The following is a 19540-nucleotide window of genomic DNA, read 5'->3' on the forward strand; positions in this document are numbered from 1 at the left end:
AATGTTCCTTTTGTTGTAGTCGGCCGGTAATGTCCTCTTTTCTGGAGGAAACTGCAAACACCCTATCGAAGATGATCGAATTATAAGAACTAACATCTGTTAAATTACGAAGGGGTTTCTAAAAGAGAGCTGTTGGCGTAGTAGAGATGAATGAGAATAACGTTGTTCTCGTTCGAGCATACAATGGCAACTGTTAAATATTGAAAGTCACACATACTTAGGTGTTACTAGCAAGCGCTTGGAAATGGCACACGGCCGAAATCATCTAACTGTGTAAAATAAATTAATGTGTTTGTAAAACATCCAAGGCAGAAAATGGAAATATCTTCTAATAAATTTGTGGGCGTGGCACCTTATGTGGAAAAACATTGTTAAACCATAATATTCCGTCCTTTTAAATGACGAAACACGCCGCTCTTCGTTATATCAGCGACTGGTTGACGTACGCGATGTGGCTCCATCGGCCCATACCAGTCTTGAAAATGATATTACTCGCGTGTTTTCCAGTCGATTGGTACCTTTTGTTGTTCTGGCACTAAGCATTAAACTGCTGCTATGGTCCGATCCAGAAGCGATGGAGGTTCGGGCAATTCGAGAAAGGACGGAGATTGCATTGTTGCCGGTTCCAGCATACTCGTGCTTTGCGCTTGAAGAAAGCCTGTACCCCGCAAATTGTCTCTCTCACTCGCTTGTTTAGAATTTGTCGCTTGCTACCACCATTAGCCATGAGAACTTACAACATACGGAATAAAATTTCACCAAATTACTTTCTACGATCGCATTTAATTCTCGCATTGTCTACCACATTCATAGTACATCGCTCAGAACACTACTAACCTCTCATTGGCTATCGAATAGAGCATGACGTATTCGGGTAGAAGAAACCTGAGCTCCACCGTCATCGTTTGTGATCCAAACTGTTGCAATCAGGTAGAACGTTACCGCAGTCTCATTCTGTCTAGATTCTTTTCCTACTTTTTTTTCTTTAGGTTTGGAGTGTGGTGTATCGACCATTTCTCGATGCACATGCTTTTACTCAGAACTGGGAAGGGCAAAGGCAAATTAACGGTAATGGTGTTACCGAGAAAAGCTGCGGAGTAATTGAGTCATTAGAACAGTGTGTGGGAAGCATCGGTTTCGACCGTACACCTTATCCTCCGAAGCTGGGTGTTCTTCACTCCACGTAAATCAGTTAACCAAATGTCGATATTATTCGTTCCACATGGTTTGCTGCCCCTTTCCTTGTTCAACCGAGCTCCCATCGCTAAAGGGTCCAAAGTTAAGCTCTAACCTTTAGTCCCGTCTCTGAAATGTTTTAGAGGCATCTGATACGAACGCCCATGCCGTCCGCTTCGTAGGCAAACCGCCATACGTATGTGTGAAACGATCTTCTGCCTAAAGTTGTGAGCCATCTGAATTCTTTATTTTCCTTTATAGATCCAGCAAACAATCTTTTCTTGAGGTTGTTCGGTTATTTTCACATGTCAACATTCGGTTATTACATAACTAAATACATTTCGTTTCTCAAATAGGATTCGCCCGTTTATAGTTAAATCCAATGTTACTCCTTCACGTCTTATTAGAGCGTTGTCTTGAAAGAACTGATCCTCGAAGTTAGCGTCAGTTCCTTTGTACGATATTTTGTCTAAATACTAACAGTTGGAAATAGCGTGCTGAAACCCCTGTGGTAAGGTCAGAAAAAAGTATGAGAACTTTGCGCATAGAACACGCAAATAACTGTCTTTCGTATAAACTTATGTGTCAGCAAAAAAGGCTAGACGGAAGAAGATTGAAATGATTTGTCATAACTGCAGGCAAGGCATTACAGTAACTGAATGCGCAGTATTGTTCAATCCTGTGCTGCATGAATGTTGCTGTTACGGTATGACTGGAAACCAACACCGAGATACGGGTCAATCTGTCCTCACGTTCCCATCTGAGTGTTACGTAGAAGTAGTCACTACGGATAGTGCTGCTTGTTTCTTCCGCACATCCTTACACATCTTTCAACTCTTCCTCACACTGAATGACGCATTCTTTTAAGCACTCGTAGCTCCATTCAGATGGCGACACATGTGTTGGTCACATACTCTCGTGACGTATTCACAATGTCTATAGGTTACGCATACCCTAGTGCCTTTAAATGTCTTCATAGCCAGGAACCCAACGGATTGAGATCCGGTGAACAGGGAGCTCATGATACCGGAATATCTCGACCATTTAAACGCTCATGAAACTTTGCGGTGAAATACAAGCGCCTGATGAGAAGGAAATAGGCCAATTGGCCGTTGAGCATAAACCACAGTCGTTGGCTTTCTGAAAGATTAACGTTCTCCGATAGAGCTGGTAAATCGATGATATACAGCACATGTTAATCTGTTCCGTAAAGTGTAAGCTCTCATGAGTCTGCCACCGACAATTCTTGCCCATACACTGATGCTGAAGTGATCCTAATCTGTCGTCCCCACGAATTCTCGCGAATTTGCATTTGTCCACAAGTGTTCATTGTGATAATTTACTATGCTGTTTACAGAGATCCCTTTTTGTACCAGCGCATACTACACGTTACTTGCCACAAATAAAACGACCAGTATAACAATAGATACTGGTTTCTGTACGTATTATTATAGGAACTCTCCCTTCTAGTACTGACCAATACTACATCCTGGAGAAATGTGTGACACTTTTCTTCAAAAAGGTCTATATTACGTTTCGTGTAGCTGGTATTAAGAAAAATCATTTATCAAGAAAGTTTGTGCAGAATGAACAGAAAACTCTCTCCCCATTTTTCATTTTCTCTCGTTCTCTACATGGTGGCGCTTCAGGCTCGATGAAGTACCCACTAAAGATGGCACAGGAAAAACACGCAGATATGAAACTCGTGTGAAGTTATTGTAACGCCGATAAACGGTCTTCTCTGATGGGAATTAGTTTTGAATACAACAACTGAAAACAAGATACTTCCTGAATATCGAAACTTTATATCTGAAGGCTGAAGGCCTGAAAACATCAGAGTAACTTGACAGTTCCAAAATCCACCACGATACTGCAGGTTCTACTTTCAGTCATGCTGCGACAGAGGAGAAATGGTCCATGGGACCAGTGACCTCTGGCGATACTTGTGTTGCCACTAGGTGACCAGACGAAGGTCTGTCAGCTGAACGGTTGTCCCGGGCTGTCCCGTTGGGTGGAAAGTTTCAACATAGCATTCCTTCCTCCTCCCCTCCTCCTGTGAACAGATGTAGCATGTCTTGCCATCTGTAGAAGGGGCTGGGTCCCAGCTGGTGGCCAGGGAAGCTGGCTGGAGAGGGACTGAGGTCTCTACCTTCATCAGCATTTGTGCTGTTGTAGTGTGGAGCAACTGAGGGCGCCTCCACAGAGCTGGCTGCAGAGTGGAGCTAAAATGGGCTGTTGGTGTCCGAGATGGGTATTGTGGAGGACGTTGCCATTGGAACAACGGATGATGGTAGACTAATTGACCCAGGAAGCAGACCATGGCAAGACAGCAATTGATTAATGTGCTTCCAGCACACTGTACCATACTGAAGTGCCATACTGGCCATGGCCCAGACCATAAGATTCGAAACAACCACAGGAAACCAATGCTGGTGGCCTTTGGAGAAGAAAAGGGTCCACATCAGATCTTGGAGAGAGAAACGGTAAAATATGGACTTTGAGGGGATGGGTCAGCGTATGGTAGATAATTACAACTGATGTGGTCGGCTGTGGAGTTTTTCTGCTGAGATTGACTTGTCCTGGAGAGTGAAACGATAAGAAGCCAGAAAGAGCGTAAGGGCCTCGTCCAAAGGGTGATGACGCTGGAGTTTGGACAGCTGAATTAAAAGGTATAGACGAAACGTTTGGATAGACCATTAGAAAAAGGGTAGAAGGGTGCAGTATGTATCAGTGCTATGCCATTTAATTCTCAAATCATGGAAACATTTGCAGAAATGAATTGAGGGCCATTATCTGAGGGCATTATTTCTGGAAGCAGTTAACCAGGAGTATCCCAGGGAGATACTCACAAAATCCAGGTGCAATGGGGACCAGTGATCAGAACAGTCTGGCCAAGGAAAACATATGGAGGGGTGGCCTGCTTGTATGGCAGGTAGAGCAGGAGGTAACCATCTGGGTGATCACCATGTCTGTGCCCTACCAGTAGACCTGTTGGAGGAAGGGTAACAGACACTTATTGAGCAGAATGCCCCAGTGCCTGATGTGCAAGAGAGGCAAGATCCACTAGTGGAGGGCCACCAGGATCACGACCTTGGCGGGCCATTTTCCCTCTGGAGCAGGAGTACATTGTTGAGGCTGAAGAGATCTTCCAGTGGTACCAGTATTCCTGGCCCTCTTGGTATCCCAACTGCTTGCAGTCTGGTGGACAACCACAGTGCACTTGACAGAGCAGCTTGAGGAGCATGGGTCCAAGGGGGTGTGCAACACGATGACCTTGGTGTTCAATGGAGGACTGACAATGACTACCTTGGTGGCTACGTCCAGATGGCAACAGACTCCAGGTAGGGTCCTAGTCTAGGGGCAGATGCGAGAGGAGGTCAGCATTAGTATGTTGGCTTGCTCAGCAGTACTGAATGTTATAATTGTATCTTGAAATAAACAGAGCACAGCACTGAAGGCAGCGTGCTACTTGGATTGGAATACTTGCTGGCACATTCAAGAGAGGGACTAAGGGCTTGTCGTCCATGAACAGTGGGCAATGACGCTCGTAGACATAGTCATAAAACATTTTTATGCCAAATATGATTGCTATAGGATTCTTTTCCTCTCTGATTGCGACTTCACCGTGGAGCAGAGAGAGTCTTAGACACAAATACAATCATTCGCTCCATACCATCAATCACATGTGAAAGGATTGCTCACAAACCATAGTCCGATGCATCAGTTGCTAATATTAGGAGCCTGATGGTGTTGTATATTGTGAGGCATGTGGGGAACAGAATGATTGTTTTAAGTCCTGGAAGGCTTTATCTAATGCTGGGGTTCACTGACAGCGAACGTTTTCACGTCGTACAATGGTCCTGTTACGGCTGCCTCATGTGGAATAAATTTATGGTGACAACTAAACTGCCAATACGTTGATTTCAGCTGGCTGGTGTTGGTGAGGGCGGAAATTTTTTGCACTGTCTCTACATTTACATCTACATCCATACTCTGCAAGCCACCTGACGGTGTGTGGCGGAGGGTACATTGAGTACCTCTATCGGTTCTCCCTTCTATTCCAGTCTCGTATTGTTCGTGGAAAGAAGGATTGTCGGTATGCCGCTGTGTGGGCTCTAATCTCTCTGATTTTACCCTCATGGTCTCTTCGCGAGATATACGTAGGAGGAAGCAATATACTGCTTGACTTCTCGGTGAAGGTATGTTCTCGAAACTTCAACGAAAGCCCGTACCGAGCTATTGAACGTCTCTCCTGCAGCGTCTTCCACTGGAGTTGATCTATCATCTCCGTAACGCTTTCGCGATTACTAAATGATCCTGTAACGAAGCCCGCTGCTCTCCGTTGGATCTTCTCTATCTCTTCTATCAACCCTATCTGGTACGGATCCCACACTGCTGAGCAGTATTCAAGCAGTGGGCGAACAAGCGTACTGTAACCTACTTCCTTTGTTTTCGGATTGCATTTCCTTAGGATTCTTCCAATGAATCTCAGTCTGGCATCTGCTTTACCGACGATCAACTTTATATGATCATTCCATTTTAAATCACTCCTAATGCGTACTCCCAGATAATTTATGGAATTAACTGCTTCCAGTTGCTGACCTGCTATATTGTAGCTAAAAAAATAAGGGATCTTTCTTTCTACGTATGTATTCGCAGCACATTACACTTGTCTACATTGAGATTGAATTGCAATTCCCTGCGCCATGCGTCAATTCGCTGCAGATCCTCCAGCATTTCAGTAAAATTTTCCATTGTTACAACCTCTCGATATACCACAGCATCATCCGCAAAAAGACTCACTTAACTTCCGATGTCATCCACAAGGTCATTTATGTATAATGTGAATAGCAACGGTCCTACGACACTCTCCTGCGGCACACCTGAAATCACTCTTACTTCGGAAGACTTCTCTCCATTGAGAATGACATGCTGCGTTCTGTTATCTAGGAACTCTTCAATCCAATCACACAATTGGTCTGATAGTCCATATGCTCTTACTTTGTTCATTAAACGACTGTGGGGAACTGTAACGAACGCCTTGCGTAAGTCAAGAAACACGGCATCTACCTGGGAACCCGTGTCTATGGCCCTCTGAGTCTCGTGGACGAATAGCGCGAGCTGGGTTTCACACGATCGTCTTTTTCGAAACCCATGCTGATTCCTACAGAGTAGATTTCTAGTCTCCAGAAAAGTCATTATACTCGAACATAATACGTGTTCCAAAATTCTACAACTGATCGACGTTAGAGATATAGGTCTATAGTTCTGCACATCTGTTCGACGTCCCTTCTTGAAAACGGGGATGACCTGTGCCCTTTTCCAATCCTTTGGAACGCTACGCTCTTCTAGAGACCTACGGTACACCGCTGCAAGAAGGGTGCAAGTTCCTTCGCGTACTCTGTGTAAAATCGAACTGCTATCCCATCAGGTCCAGAGGCCTTTCCTCTTTTGAGCGATTTTAATTGTTTCTCTATCCTCTGTCGTCTATTTCGATATCTACCATTTTGTCATCTGTGCGACAATCTAGAGAAGGAACTACAGTGCAGTCTTCCTCTGTGAAACAGCTTTGGAGAAAGACATTTAGTATTTCGGCCTTCAGTCTGTTATCCTCTGTTTCAGTACCATTTTGGTCACAGAGTGTCTGGACATTTTGTTTTGATCCACCTACCGCTTTGACATAAGACCAAAATTTCTTAGGATTTTCTGCCAAGTCAGTACACAGAACTTTACTTTCGAATTCATTGAACGCCTCTCACATAGCCCTCGTCACACTACATTTCGCTTCGCGTAATTTTTGTTTGTCTGCAAGGCTTAGGCTATGTTTATGTTTGCTGTGAAGTTCCCTTTGCTTCCGCAGCAGTTTTCTAACTCGGTTGTTGTACCACGGTGGCTCTTTTCCATCTCTTACGATCTTGCTTGGCACATACTCATCTAACACATATTGTACGATGGTTTTGAACTTTGTCCACTGATGCTCAACACTATCTGTACTTGAGACAAAACTTTTGTGTTGAGCCATTAGGTACTCTGAAATCTGCTTTTTGTCACTTGTTCTAAACAGAAAAATCTTCCTACCTTTTTTAATATTTCTGTTTACGGCTGAAATCATCGATGTAGTAACCGCTTTATGATCGCTGATTCCCTGTTCTGCGTTAACTGTTTCAAATAGTTCGGGTCTGTTTGTCACCAGAAGGTCAAATACATTATCGCCACGAGTCGGTTCTCTGTTAAACTGCTCAAGGTAGTTTTCAGATAAATCACTTTAAAAAATTCACTGGATTCTTTGTCCCTGCCACCCGTTATGAACGTTTGAGTCTCCCAGCCTATATCCGGCAAATTAAAATCTCCACCCAGAACTATAACATGGTGGGGAAATCTACTCGAAATATTTTCCAAGTTATCCTTCAGGTGCTCAGCCACAACAGCTGCCGAGCCAGGGGGCCTATAGAGACATCCAATTACTATGTCTGAGCCTGCTTTAACCGTGACCTTCACCCAAATTATTTCACATTACGGATCTCCGTCAATTTCCTTCGATACTATTGCGCTTCTTATCGCTATAAACACGCCTCCCCCTTCACTGTCCAGCCTGTCTCTGCGGTATACATTCCAATCTGAGTTTAGAATTTCATTACTGTTTGCATCTGGTTTCAGCCAACTTTCTGTCCCTAGTACTATGTGGGCATTGTGACCGTTTATTAATGACAGCAGTACTGGCACCTTTCTATAGACGCTCCTGCAGTTTACTATTAGTAGATTAATATAGTTATTCCCTGTTGCATTTTGCCTTCTCCTACCTTGCCGCGTCTCAGGAGGCGTTTTGTCGGGCCTAGGGAGGGAATTCTCTAACCTAAAATGCCCACATGTGCACTCCACACGTACTCCGCTACCCTTGTAGCCGCTTCCTGCGTGTAGTGCACGCCTGACCTATTCAGGGGGACCCTACATTTCTCCACCCGGTAGCGGAGGTCGAGAAATTTGCACCCCAGATCTCCGCAGAATCGTCTGAGCCTCTGGTTTAAGCCTTCCACTCGGCTCCAAACCAGAGGACCGCGATCGGTTCTGGGAACGATACTACAAATAGTTAGCTCAGATTCCACCCCGCGAGCGAGGCTTTCCGCCTATATCAACTCCGTCAACCGCCTGTATGAACTGAGGATGACCTCTGAACCCAAACGGCAGGAGTCATTGGTGCCGACATGAGCAACAATTTGCAGTGGGTGCACCCAGTGCTCTCTATCGCCGCCGGCAGGGCCTCCTCCACATCTCGGATGAGACCCTTCGGCAAGCAGACAGAGTGAACACTGGCCTTCTTCCCCGACCTTTCTGCTATTTCCCTAAGGGGCTCCATCACCCGCCTAACGTTGGAGCTCCCAATCACTAGTAAACCCCTCCCCCCGTGTGCCTGCTCGGACCTTGCTGAAGGGGCGGCCACATGTCCACTCACAGGCAGAGCGGGCGATGCCACACGGCCAGCCTCGACATTGACCCTCCGCCTCGTGCGCCGCGAACGCCGCTGAACCCGCCACTCCCCTTGGGGAGAGGGTGGCCCAACCGCGCCCGGTACCCGCGGAGATATTTCGACAGCAGGGACAGTGGGTGAAGCATGTAACACCTGGGGTGTACTTTGCGACGCACCAGACTCCCCACTGCCGCTACACTCCGAGGCAGTAGCCTGAAGACGGCTGACCGCGGCCATCAACACGATCAACTGTTCGCGAACAGTGGCCAGCTCCTCCTGCGTCCGTACACAGCAGTCACACATTCTATCCATCCTAAGAAATCAATTTACTGTAGAGAGTTAATCAACTTTTAACTAGACTGCTAATTCACTAAAGACGGCTGATAGTTGACTAAACTGCGGTTACTGGACACTTCTTGTAGAAAACAATGAAAATAGCACTACCTGTCTCTGGACTGTATTTAAAACAAACACTAGCACTACTGGCACTGTGGTTGACTAAAGGGACTCTCTCTGACTGCATTCAAAACAAACACGAAATCTATGGAACACTGTTACTAGCACTCGACAATTAAAGCTTCCTAAAAGCAAAAACACACGGATGAAGAAGTGACAAGTAAGAAAAATACAGTTAATTCTTAAAATTAAAGTAGCTCGCTGCACAGCAGATGTGACACTGTGGGGTAGAGCAGATGCCTGACACACTAAAAATTTGAGCGAAGTATTTCACCTGCTGAGAAACAAACAGCACTTGTCTTTATAGCATTTGAGGTTGGTCTGTTTGGGAACATAGAACACTGCAGATTGTTAGCCAAGTCCTGTGTGTTTTTGCCTGTGACGAGCATGTCATACAGATAGCCTGCCATGCCTGGCACATTGTGAATGAACTGCCCATGGTAGTGCTGAAAAATGCTCAGGACACTAGCAAGGCCAAACAGAAGTCTATTACACTGAAACAGTGCAAAAACAGTATTAATCACTAAGGAGCACCAGGAATCCTTGGCCAATGGAAGCAGCAGATACACATCACAGGAATCAGTCTTGGCTAAAACTTTGCCACCTGTGAGGTGGGTCATAATGCCCTACCTTAGGAATAGGATCAGCATCTATGACAGAGTAGACATTAACGGTCGTCTTGAAGTCCCTGCAGACTCAGAATGTGCCATTTGGTTTTCCTGCGATGACGACTGGGGTGGCCAGTTGCCAGCTGGGAATGGGAGTGAGAATACTCTCACCTTGTGACGACTGTATCTTTAGCCAAAGTTTTTCTGTGAGCACGAAGGGAATATCTGTCTTCGAAGAACATTGGTGTCACTGGCGGCTCTAAATCTTTGACAGCTCAGTGGGATTGTATGAACACTGAGGACTTGGAAAAGAGATCTTTTAGGTAGGGGTTGGCGCCCAACGATTTGACGGTGGTGGCAGAGTCGTGGATTACTAAGCCAAGATCCTTGAACATATCAAGGCTAAGGAGACTGATGGCTTCAGGAGCTTCGACGACCAAAATCCTGGCTGTGAGGCCATGCAATGGTACTGAAAGTGAACTGTAAATTGGCCGTTTACATTAATGATGATATTGCTGTAACTCTGCAGTGGAGTATCGAAAGATACGATAATAAGATTTCCAGTCTATGACAATCACAGAGGAAATCATGCCTGTCTGCAGCTCGATAGCCACGTTCTTGAGTGCTACTATGAAGATTGGATGTAGGACACACACAAGTGAACTTATTGGGCTGGTAGTGGCACTGGTGTCTCTGTTGACTAATAAAACGTTGCCTGCAGAAAGGGAGCTGTTGAGAGTGGTTTCCGGGTGCTAAGTCTTTAGCTGCATTGTGTGAATCCGACCTGGATGGTGGCGTGATTGGGGCTGAGGGTAGGGCGTAGGACGGACTGTACAAATGGTCTGATAATGGGGAGACCTGTTTCTAAGGAAGGGTCTTTCAATTTGAGGAGATTCATGCACAGTCCTTCATAGGGGGTGCGTACTAGAAATATATCCCAGACCAAGGACGCCGCATATGATTGCTTAACTGAGGATTACTACACTAGGAACAGCATATCGAAAAATCCCTTGGATTCAGGCGATCCATTCAAGGTAAACCTGTCCATTAGCGCCTAGGAATCAAACTATTGTAACAGACTGGGCTTCAATGTATCATAAGGCAGAGTGTGGAGTTACACTCCAAGGTTAAGTTGTTGCAGTGGGTGCTAAATGTCTGGACCTGTGTATGCCAGAAAGAAGGTATGCTGCCAGGTATCACTTGTGATACTGTGGGCTAAGAAGCGTTGTTCTATGTGCGCGATATAGTTTGCACAAGGCTCGACCTCCTTGTCGAACTGCTGGAACGTTGGGGCCGCTGTCGAAAAACAAAATTCCTGAAGAGATGTACAAAAGGTTAAGTGCTGATGAAAAACAAGGTCATTTACGGCAAAGTCCAATTGCTGGTCACAGTGTCAGTGACCACGTCTTCCCGGTATAGAGTATGAATGAAGTAAGTCCACCGCTGACAGTTCCTGGAGGTGAAGGCCGACGTGCACAGCATCGTCGTCACAGCGAGAATGCTTTCGTAATCGGTGCCTGCCCCAGGAAACTCACTCTGAGTGAACTGTTCGAGCATAGCCCAGCTGCTGGCCTAAATCTAGGCTGGGTGCCAGGATATTAGGTACTACTTTCGGTCACAAGATTTAAACGGAGAAAAACACCATGGCTCCAGGATCACCGGTGACACTTGTGTTGCTACCTGGATGGCCGGGCAAAGTGCTGCCATCGGTTGTCTGTTGTCTGAAGAGCTGTCCCCTGCGAGGTCGTTGCCCACATAACCCGCCTTTGTTGTTGGTTGCTGCCTGAGTAGGCGCACATGTTTCGCAGTAAGGGAAGTAAATAAGCGACGGGTCATTGGGAGGGTCATTCTATCGAGAATACGTGCCGCAAATGAGTGCCACAAAAGTGTTTATATTTTGACACATATTAATCTCAAAACTTCACAGAACGTTTAGAAATTTCTAGAACTTAGAACTTACAAGCTACGTTAAACACGAGATACTGTGCAGTTGCTTCAATGATTCTTGCTCTTGTGGATGTGCTTGACTGGTAACATTCCAGCCAGATAAAGGCAAGCGTTCACAGATGGACTGTATCTGCTCTTAACAACAGATCCGACACGATTCATGAGTCCATTGGTAGAATCGGCATACCACAGATAATTGAGTAAAGCAAGACAGAATGGGAAATGCTATTACCTAAGATAAGTCACCGAAAGGCTGACTTACCTAAAGTAGCCAGAACCTACAGAAAGAAACGACATTCCTCTCATTTACACATTCGAACATAGTTTGCAGTCCGGTGTTCACGGTCTGAATCCTTAGTTAAATACTGATAATTGAGGAAGCAGACATCAGTTTTATATTGTTAAATTATGACGTTATCAAAATTGTGGGAGTTTGTTGCTGTTGTGGTTCTTAAATTAATTTCATGACACAAGTGCTTCTTTATACTTTTTAAAGGATTTTTTTGAATTGCAATTTTTGGACGTAATGCTAAAGCAATGTGAAGCTCACTGTTATAAACAAACTATTACTATTATTACAACAGAATATATGATGTATTTTATGATAATTATTATGCTAAAACACTTTGAATATGAATAACAATAACAACACTTAACACCTAATAACCGTTCAAATTATCATAAAAATTACAACAATCATAAAGTCAAGAATGATGAGGTGTTTCCAAAAGCCGTATAGCTGTATGAAGGTGCTTTACTCGCAACTAGCGGTTTCACGTCAGTATAGACGCATCTTCAGGTTTATCTGCCAAAAATACAAATTTAGCTGTTCTTATTAAAATTGTAGACATCTGTGCTACTTTCAAAGTGGTGGGTCAGAGGAGCCTTTCCAGCTCTTTGGTACATTCACGCTGGTGCTGAGAATTGTGTTATTGCTGTGGGGCGGCACGCATATTCGTGCTTCCCTTTGTCTGGAGGCGCTGCTTTTCCCATTTCTCGCCGTGCACCGGTGGTGGTTGTATTGAAAGGCTGTATGTTGCTATTTTGATATACTGACCTTTTATTTTGAAAGCGGATTAAGAAAAGTCTTTTAGAGAAGCGGGAGGTCAGGTAAAATAATGAAACTTCCTGGCAGATTAAAACTGTGTTCTCGACCGAGACTCGAACTCGGGACCTTTGCCTTTCGCGGGCAAGTGCTCTACCAACTAAGCTACCGAAGCACGACTCACGCCCGGTCCTCACAGCTTTACTTCTCCCAGTATCTCGTCTCCTACCTTCCAAACTTTACAGAAGCTCTCCTGCGAACCTGGAAACATCCCCCAGGCTGTGGCTAAGCCGTGTCTCCGCAATATCCTTTCTTTCAGGAGTGCTAGTTCTGCAAGGTTCGCAGGAGAGCTTCTGTAAAGTTTGGAAGGTAGGAGGCGAGATACTGGCAGAAGTAAAGCTGTGAGGACCGGGCGTGAATCGTGCTTCGGTAGCTCAGATGGTAGAGCACTTGCCCGCGAAAGGCAAAGGTCCCGAGTTCGAGTCTCGGTCGGTGCATACAGTTTTAATCTGCCAGGAAGTTTCATATCAGCGCACACTCCGCTGCAGAGTGAAAATCTCATTCAGGTAAAATAATGTTACACTAGATTAATCACAAACTAGTGAAATCTCATTTGCATGGAAATCTCTATCGTTGTATTCACAGCTGTTGCCACTTCTGGCTGGAAGGTACTACATTATACGTTAGTGTTCTGCTGGTGGCCTAATTTGTAGATTCGAGCGTGAACCACTTACGGTACGCGCTGCTCGATGCGAGGATTTAACGTGAGCCACCGTTAGTAGACGCCGGCATGAACATGTTAAAGTGGAGGACTGATGGCGATCTGTGACAGATGAGACACACAGTACAATGCTGGTGTAAGTACAAATGTTTTGAAGCACACCTTTGAATGCACTGTGTTGAACACGGGGCTCCACAGCAGATGACCCCCCGCGTGTTCCCATGTTGACCCAACAACATCGTCAATTACGACTGCAATGACAGCGGGATCATCGAGATTGTACCATTGATCAATGGAACATACCGCTCGGTTTAATGTATCACATTTCTTGTTACACGGAGTCGATGCTCGTCCGGATATGTCATCATCTAGGTGAACGATTGTTCGAAACATGCACCGTGCCAGGAACACAGGCAGGTGGGAGCAGTATTATACTCTGGTTTACTTTCAGCTGGGATATCTGTGGTGGTAATCGAAGGCCCCATGACAGCTATGGATTAGTTGTCACACCTGATGGGCGCAAGGCTATTACATGCACAATGGCATGATTTTGTTAACAATAATTATGGTAAGTAATGTGTTTACAAGACGTTAATTCAGTTGGTGAATACAGGGTTTGACATTGTGTTCTCGTTTCAGCGTTGTACTGCGTCGTCAGATCTGCCACTGACCGCTTGTCCTAGTTTACAGAGCGGCTGAGCCTCTGATCTCCGTGTTCTGTAACGAGGCGTGGAAGTCCAACTCACTTCCGGTCACTGTGATCCCAGCGTCCTTCAGCCACTTTTGACGGAAGCATGAGAACAGCAGAGTAACGACGTTCTCGATGCTCGTTCCGAAGGGCCGCACCATAGCAGTCTGCTCATTTTCAGAGTGGCTTACGCCAGCTGATTTCACAATCTGCGGCCCGTATCGCTGGTAGGCGCTTAAAGAGCCTGGCAGTGGGTTCATCGAATCACTTCCAGACTATTTCTCGACCGTTCCAATTTTTAACAACGCGTAGTAAAAACGAACACCAATCTTACCGTGCGAGCTCTGATTTCTCTTATTTTATTGCAATGATCATTTCACTGTGTCAACAAAACTTTTTTGCTTGCAGAAGCGAAAGTTGGAAATTGAAATTTCGGGAAAAGATCTCGCTGCAACAAAAAACGCCTTTGTTTTAATATGTGCCACCCCCAATTCACTTATCAGATCCATGACACTTTTTTCCTTATTTGTCAATATACAAAACGAGCTGCCCTTTCTTAGCAGAGGATGAGAAAGCGTAGTGTAGGCAGTCTCTTCAGTACATCAGTTGTATCCTGTAACTGTTCTATCAACAATAAATAAATAAATAAATAAATAAACCGCAGTCTCTGGTTTGCTTTCCCCACAACGTTATCTGCGACAGTTTTACAATTTAAGTTGTCTGTAATTGTAATTCATAGATATTTAGTTGAACTGACAGCCTTTAGATTCGTGTGATTTATCATGTAACCGAAATTTAAGGGATTTAGGATCAATTGCCACTTTTTGCACTATACAGTTAACTTGTCTAAATCATTTTGAAGTTGTTTTTGATCTTCTGAAGAATTTACTAGACGGTAAATGACAGCATCATCTCCAAGAAACGGAAGAGGCCTGCTCAAATTGTCTCCTAAATCGTTTATATTGATTAGAAACGGCAGAGGTACTACAACACTTCCTTAGGGAAGTGTTTTACTTGATGGCTTTCAGTCTGTTTCAACCAAATGTGGTACGTTGCATAAGATGTTTAGGAATACTTGACCTGTGGTTTAAAATGGAGCGTGAAACTATCAGTTGATACCAGGAATCGTTCTTCACACGTTAACACAAACCCGAGACTGATGGAATTCTTGAGTGATACAGCGCTTGTTTGCATCCTACCAAAATGGCTGTTAGCGTCTTCACTATTGTATTGTGCTTCGCCGGTAGATGGGGTATTCGTTGGAAATCCATAGTTGAGTGTAGAATCTGTGGGCAACCACTCACGGAACACATGTATAGAGTAGTTGTCTGATGGCTACGCTACTGTAACTGTTTCGGAAGAAAAGTATTTAGAGCTCGTGAGTACTCATACTGTACGGTCTGGGCGGATTACTTCGTAGCAAAACTTTTTAATTCATCTGATGGTGACAGAGTTTTGCAAACATATAGTGGTGTAGAGTACGTAACAGAAATCTTTCCTGTTGGGTTAGCAGCCTGCTCGTCTGTTATCACCAGCCAAACGGTAAACGTATACCATATACACCCCATCAAAGTGTCTGTACTGTGCGATTTTGTGAGCAGATGACGCGAATGACATTTGCTGATTACAATAGCTGTCTTGTCGATGATAATTCCTTGTGCGGTTCATTATGTCTCAGGGTGGTACAGCAGTAATGGTGAAATCGTGTACATCGACTTTTCAGGTTTCCACATAAGCCTAACTTCATGATCGGAAGTGGCCCTTCTTCCTAAGATGTTCGTCATGCATCTCATTATCATCTCATAGGCGTGCGAAGGACTGTCATCTCAAAATAGGGCTTTTATTTGTTTGTTTATTGCTTACTTAACCTGACCAGAAATCACTCCCTCTTACGTCTGACCAGGTATAAAACATACCAAAGATATTACAAAGCACTCCCAATAATAACAACAATAATACTAAAAATATTAACTGACGCTAATAATGATAATGGTAAGGGACATTTACGATGATATACATTAGCTCATCACATTTGAAACCACTTTTAGTCTTATCAGAAGCGGAATGGACAAAGAAAGAGGAGAAGACTGAAATGGCAGTGACAGTGACTGTTAGGAAGAAACTGATATAAGTACAGAACTCTGCCGACAAGGGGTAGGGAACTGTTATGGCGGGAGGGGCTGACGAGAATGACCTGCACAGAAAGTGGATGTGATGGCTATTGTGATAGAAGGTGGACCATTAGCTGTCTTTCGAAGTTTGGAAGGGATTTAATTTCTCCGATATTTTGAGGATTCTGAGAAAAAATTGTCCCAAATCGGATTTCTGGTACAGAAAATGATCTAGAGAATACGGCCGTGTTATGTGATGGTACAGAGAGAATTTTATTTTATTGAGGACGAGTATTTCTGCTGTGCTATTGTGGTAGTAGAGTAAGAGTTGAAGACAAATAAGAGGGAGTGCATTGATTGAGAATACGATAGAGCAAACATAACGTACGACAGTCTCTACGCTTATCGGCAGGTGGCCATGACAATTGTTCGTAGGCTGGTGCGATATGGTTGAAAACGCGTGCGTCATAAATGTAGCGTAAACAAGCATTCATCGTCAGTTCCAGTGTGAGTGAGCTGTAGTACAAAATTTATTGGAGAATGGCGTCAGAATCGTCAAGTATGGAGAGTATAAGCGTCTCTGCAAGTTTCTTTTTAAGCTCGAGAAGAAATACTTTTTTATATTTCTGTGGTGACTGAAGTGTAGCTAACATATTCTTACAGACTACAGTTGTGTGTTCAGTCCAGTCAAAGTGATGACCCAGAATTATCCCAAGTTCTTTGCGGAAGAATGAGAAAAGGTTGTTTGTGTACCATTTAGGATTAATGGTGCAAGAGACTCTAAGAACTAAGTGGTAAAAAGTCTTTTGTGAGTGACTAAGATCGCTTGCATTTTAGATGGGTCAAGTTCCAAACCTATGCTCTGTGCTCACTTTGACTGGGCACGTAAATTGACATGTACGTGCTGGATGGCTGCGCACGGGCTTGTTGGATCTAGACTTACATATAACACGATGTCGTCAGCGTATCGGTGACATTTTCAGTGAGAGGTAATAGTTGATGCATCACTAACATAGAATGAAAAGAGTAATGGGCACAATACTGATCCTTGTGGAACCCCTGATATTACATCCTTCCATTGTGATCTTTTTGTTCGTACCATTACACACTGTTGGTGAGATGTAAGGTATGAGTGGAACCATTGTACAGGGCTTGAAGGAAAATTTTTGTATAAATGTTTATCTTTTCACCTTTCTTCGGAAGACGGTTCTGAAATTTATGCGACCGCTATAGATGATCAGAAATGGTCACGTTCTTTGGTAAAAGCTTGATTAGTGAACAGTTTGTTAGCCACATCCGACAGTATTCAAATGACTAATGTAGTGGTTTCCTAGCGTTTCCCTTGAGACAGCGAGGAGAGCGTACACAGGCGAGATAAGAGCGGCTCGCCTCGACAACGGTCGGTGTCGCGGTATCAGCCACATTGGAGACAGGGCCACGCCATTAGCGCCGCACTACCAGTGTCTGGCGCCCAGCCACGGCAGATAGCGCTGCGCTTTCTACTCGCAGGCCGCACTGCCATTGGTCTCGCGTGGCATCCCGGGCCACTGCGGTTCTCGTTTCCTCCTAATGTGTTGCGTTTACCCTTAATTTCTTTTAGTCCTAGAAATACGAAGCTGGAAATGATGTCCACAGTGCCTGCAAGATGGGTGCCGAGAAACCTGATCCGGGATCACAAAAGTGCAAGAATGGGAATAAACCTTGATCGCTTGATGCGCTACGTGCGAGAGAAAAATCAGTTCCCGTTCAGAACCCAAGGCTACCTCAGTGACTTGGAAGCATACCAGTTTACCAGAGAGAAAAAAAAATCAAAGGGTCACCCTCTGCAAGAATGGTTCTGATCACAGTGTTCTGGGCGGCGAAAGGTGTGATTCTCCTTGATATCCTTCAGTAAGAGACCATCAGTGCGACACGGTACTGCAACATCCTCATCAAAATTTGGTTTGCCATTCGAAGAAAGAGGCCAGAACTGTTGAGCGAAGGTGTTGTGCTATTGGACGACAACGCAAAACCACACACAGCAAGGCTCACACAGTATCAGATTCGTCGCTTCGGGCGAGAGAGGCTGGGTCACACAACCTAGCACACCGATATCGCTCCATCGAAATTTCACCTGTTACCTGCATGGAAAGCCACACTCTCACGACGTCACTTCCAAATCAATGCTGAGGTAGAGCAGGCTTTGCGACAATCCCTTGCATCGCAGCACACCGAGTTTTACCAAACTGGTTTCTTCAAACTGATGGAACTCTACGACAAAAGGTTCAATTTCGCTGGCGACGGTGTCGGAAGTAGTGCTAGGTGTATAATTCATGATGCCATGGTGTATTTGGTTTTGGAAACAAAGCTTCCGCCTGAAAAACAATGACCACACTTATTTTCAAAAAAATGGTTCAAATGGCTCTGAGCACTATGGGACTCAACTGCTGAGGTCATTAGTCCCCTAGAACTTAGAACTAGTTAAACCTAACTAACCTAAGGACATCACAAACATCCATGCCCGAGGCAGGATTCGAACCTGCGACCGTAGCGGTCTTGCGGTTCCAGACTGCAGCGCCTTTAACCGCACGGCCACTTCGGCCGGCCACTTAGTTTCAGAATGTCCTTCGCAGACGGGACAGTATGACTCTTTTGGACAAAACGTCTAAATCGTAAGCAGATTCACAGTAAAATTCTAGCGGTGTATGAATCAAATGTAGTGTCGCATACAACTGTAGAGAAATCGTAACGCATGGACGTGGATGATAGTGATCCACCATGCACTGCAGGTCTTGTACCATGAGAAAGACCATATGGAGAGAAGGGATTTTCCAACGATAAGGACGTTTACAGAGCTATTCTCGACTGTCTCCGTGCCCAAGGCGTATGTTTCTATCGTCGAGGAATTGAACATTTGTTTGCAGAGACTTGGTAAATATGCTGACAAACGGTGTCATGCATCTGTGTCACTGTGAAGGAGTGTGCAGGATCTAATAAAACTTGATTGGTCTGCAAAAATATTGTGTAATTTATTTTTTGTAGTCTCCTCATACGTGTGAAGCGGGTTTTTATCCATGCTGGTGACATAAAGTCCTAAAGAAATATAATGGACATGAAAGCTGCAAGCACGATAATGATACTAAGCGATAGAATCAATGGCACTTGCTGTATCGGAAACTGACTGCGAACGTAGTTTGTTGAAGTAGAGCGAAATAGTGCAACGTAGGCGATGTGGCTAGTGATTTGCAAAATTGCATGGGAACCACCTAGTATTAAACAAGCAAACACAGACCAAGGAGAAGTGTAGTCCTTGTTTTTCCTTTTTTCCTTTCGGGGCATGGAGT

The 19540-nt window shown here is 44.6% G+C and overlaps 1 protein-coding gene and 1 non-coding gene across 2 annotated transcripts in view; both read left to right on the forward strand.

The window, feature by feature from the left end:
* The window catches only part of LOC126259850 (high-affinity choline transporter 1), a 357917-nt gene that overhangs the window by 116906 nt on the left and 221471 nt on the right, over positions 1–19540 (forward strand). The window lies entirely within an intron of this gene.
* Positions 13121–13194, forward strand: Trnas-cga (transfer RNA serine (anticodon CGA)). The gene has a single exon. It is a non-coding gene; the product is annotated as a tRNA-Ser (tRNA).

This window comes from Schistocerca nitens, chromosome 1, assembly GCF_023898315.1.
Source record: "Schistocerca nitens isolate TAMUIC-IGC-003100 chromosome 1, iqSchNite1.1, whole genome shotgun sequence".
NCBI classification, from domain to species: domain Eukaryota; kingdom Metazoa; phylum Arthropoda; class Insecta; order Orthoptera; family Acrididae; genus Schistocerca; species Schistocerca nitens.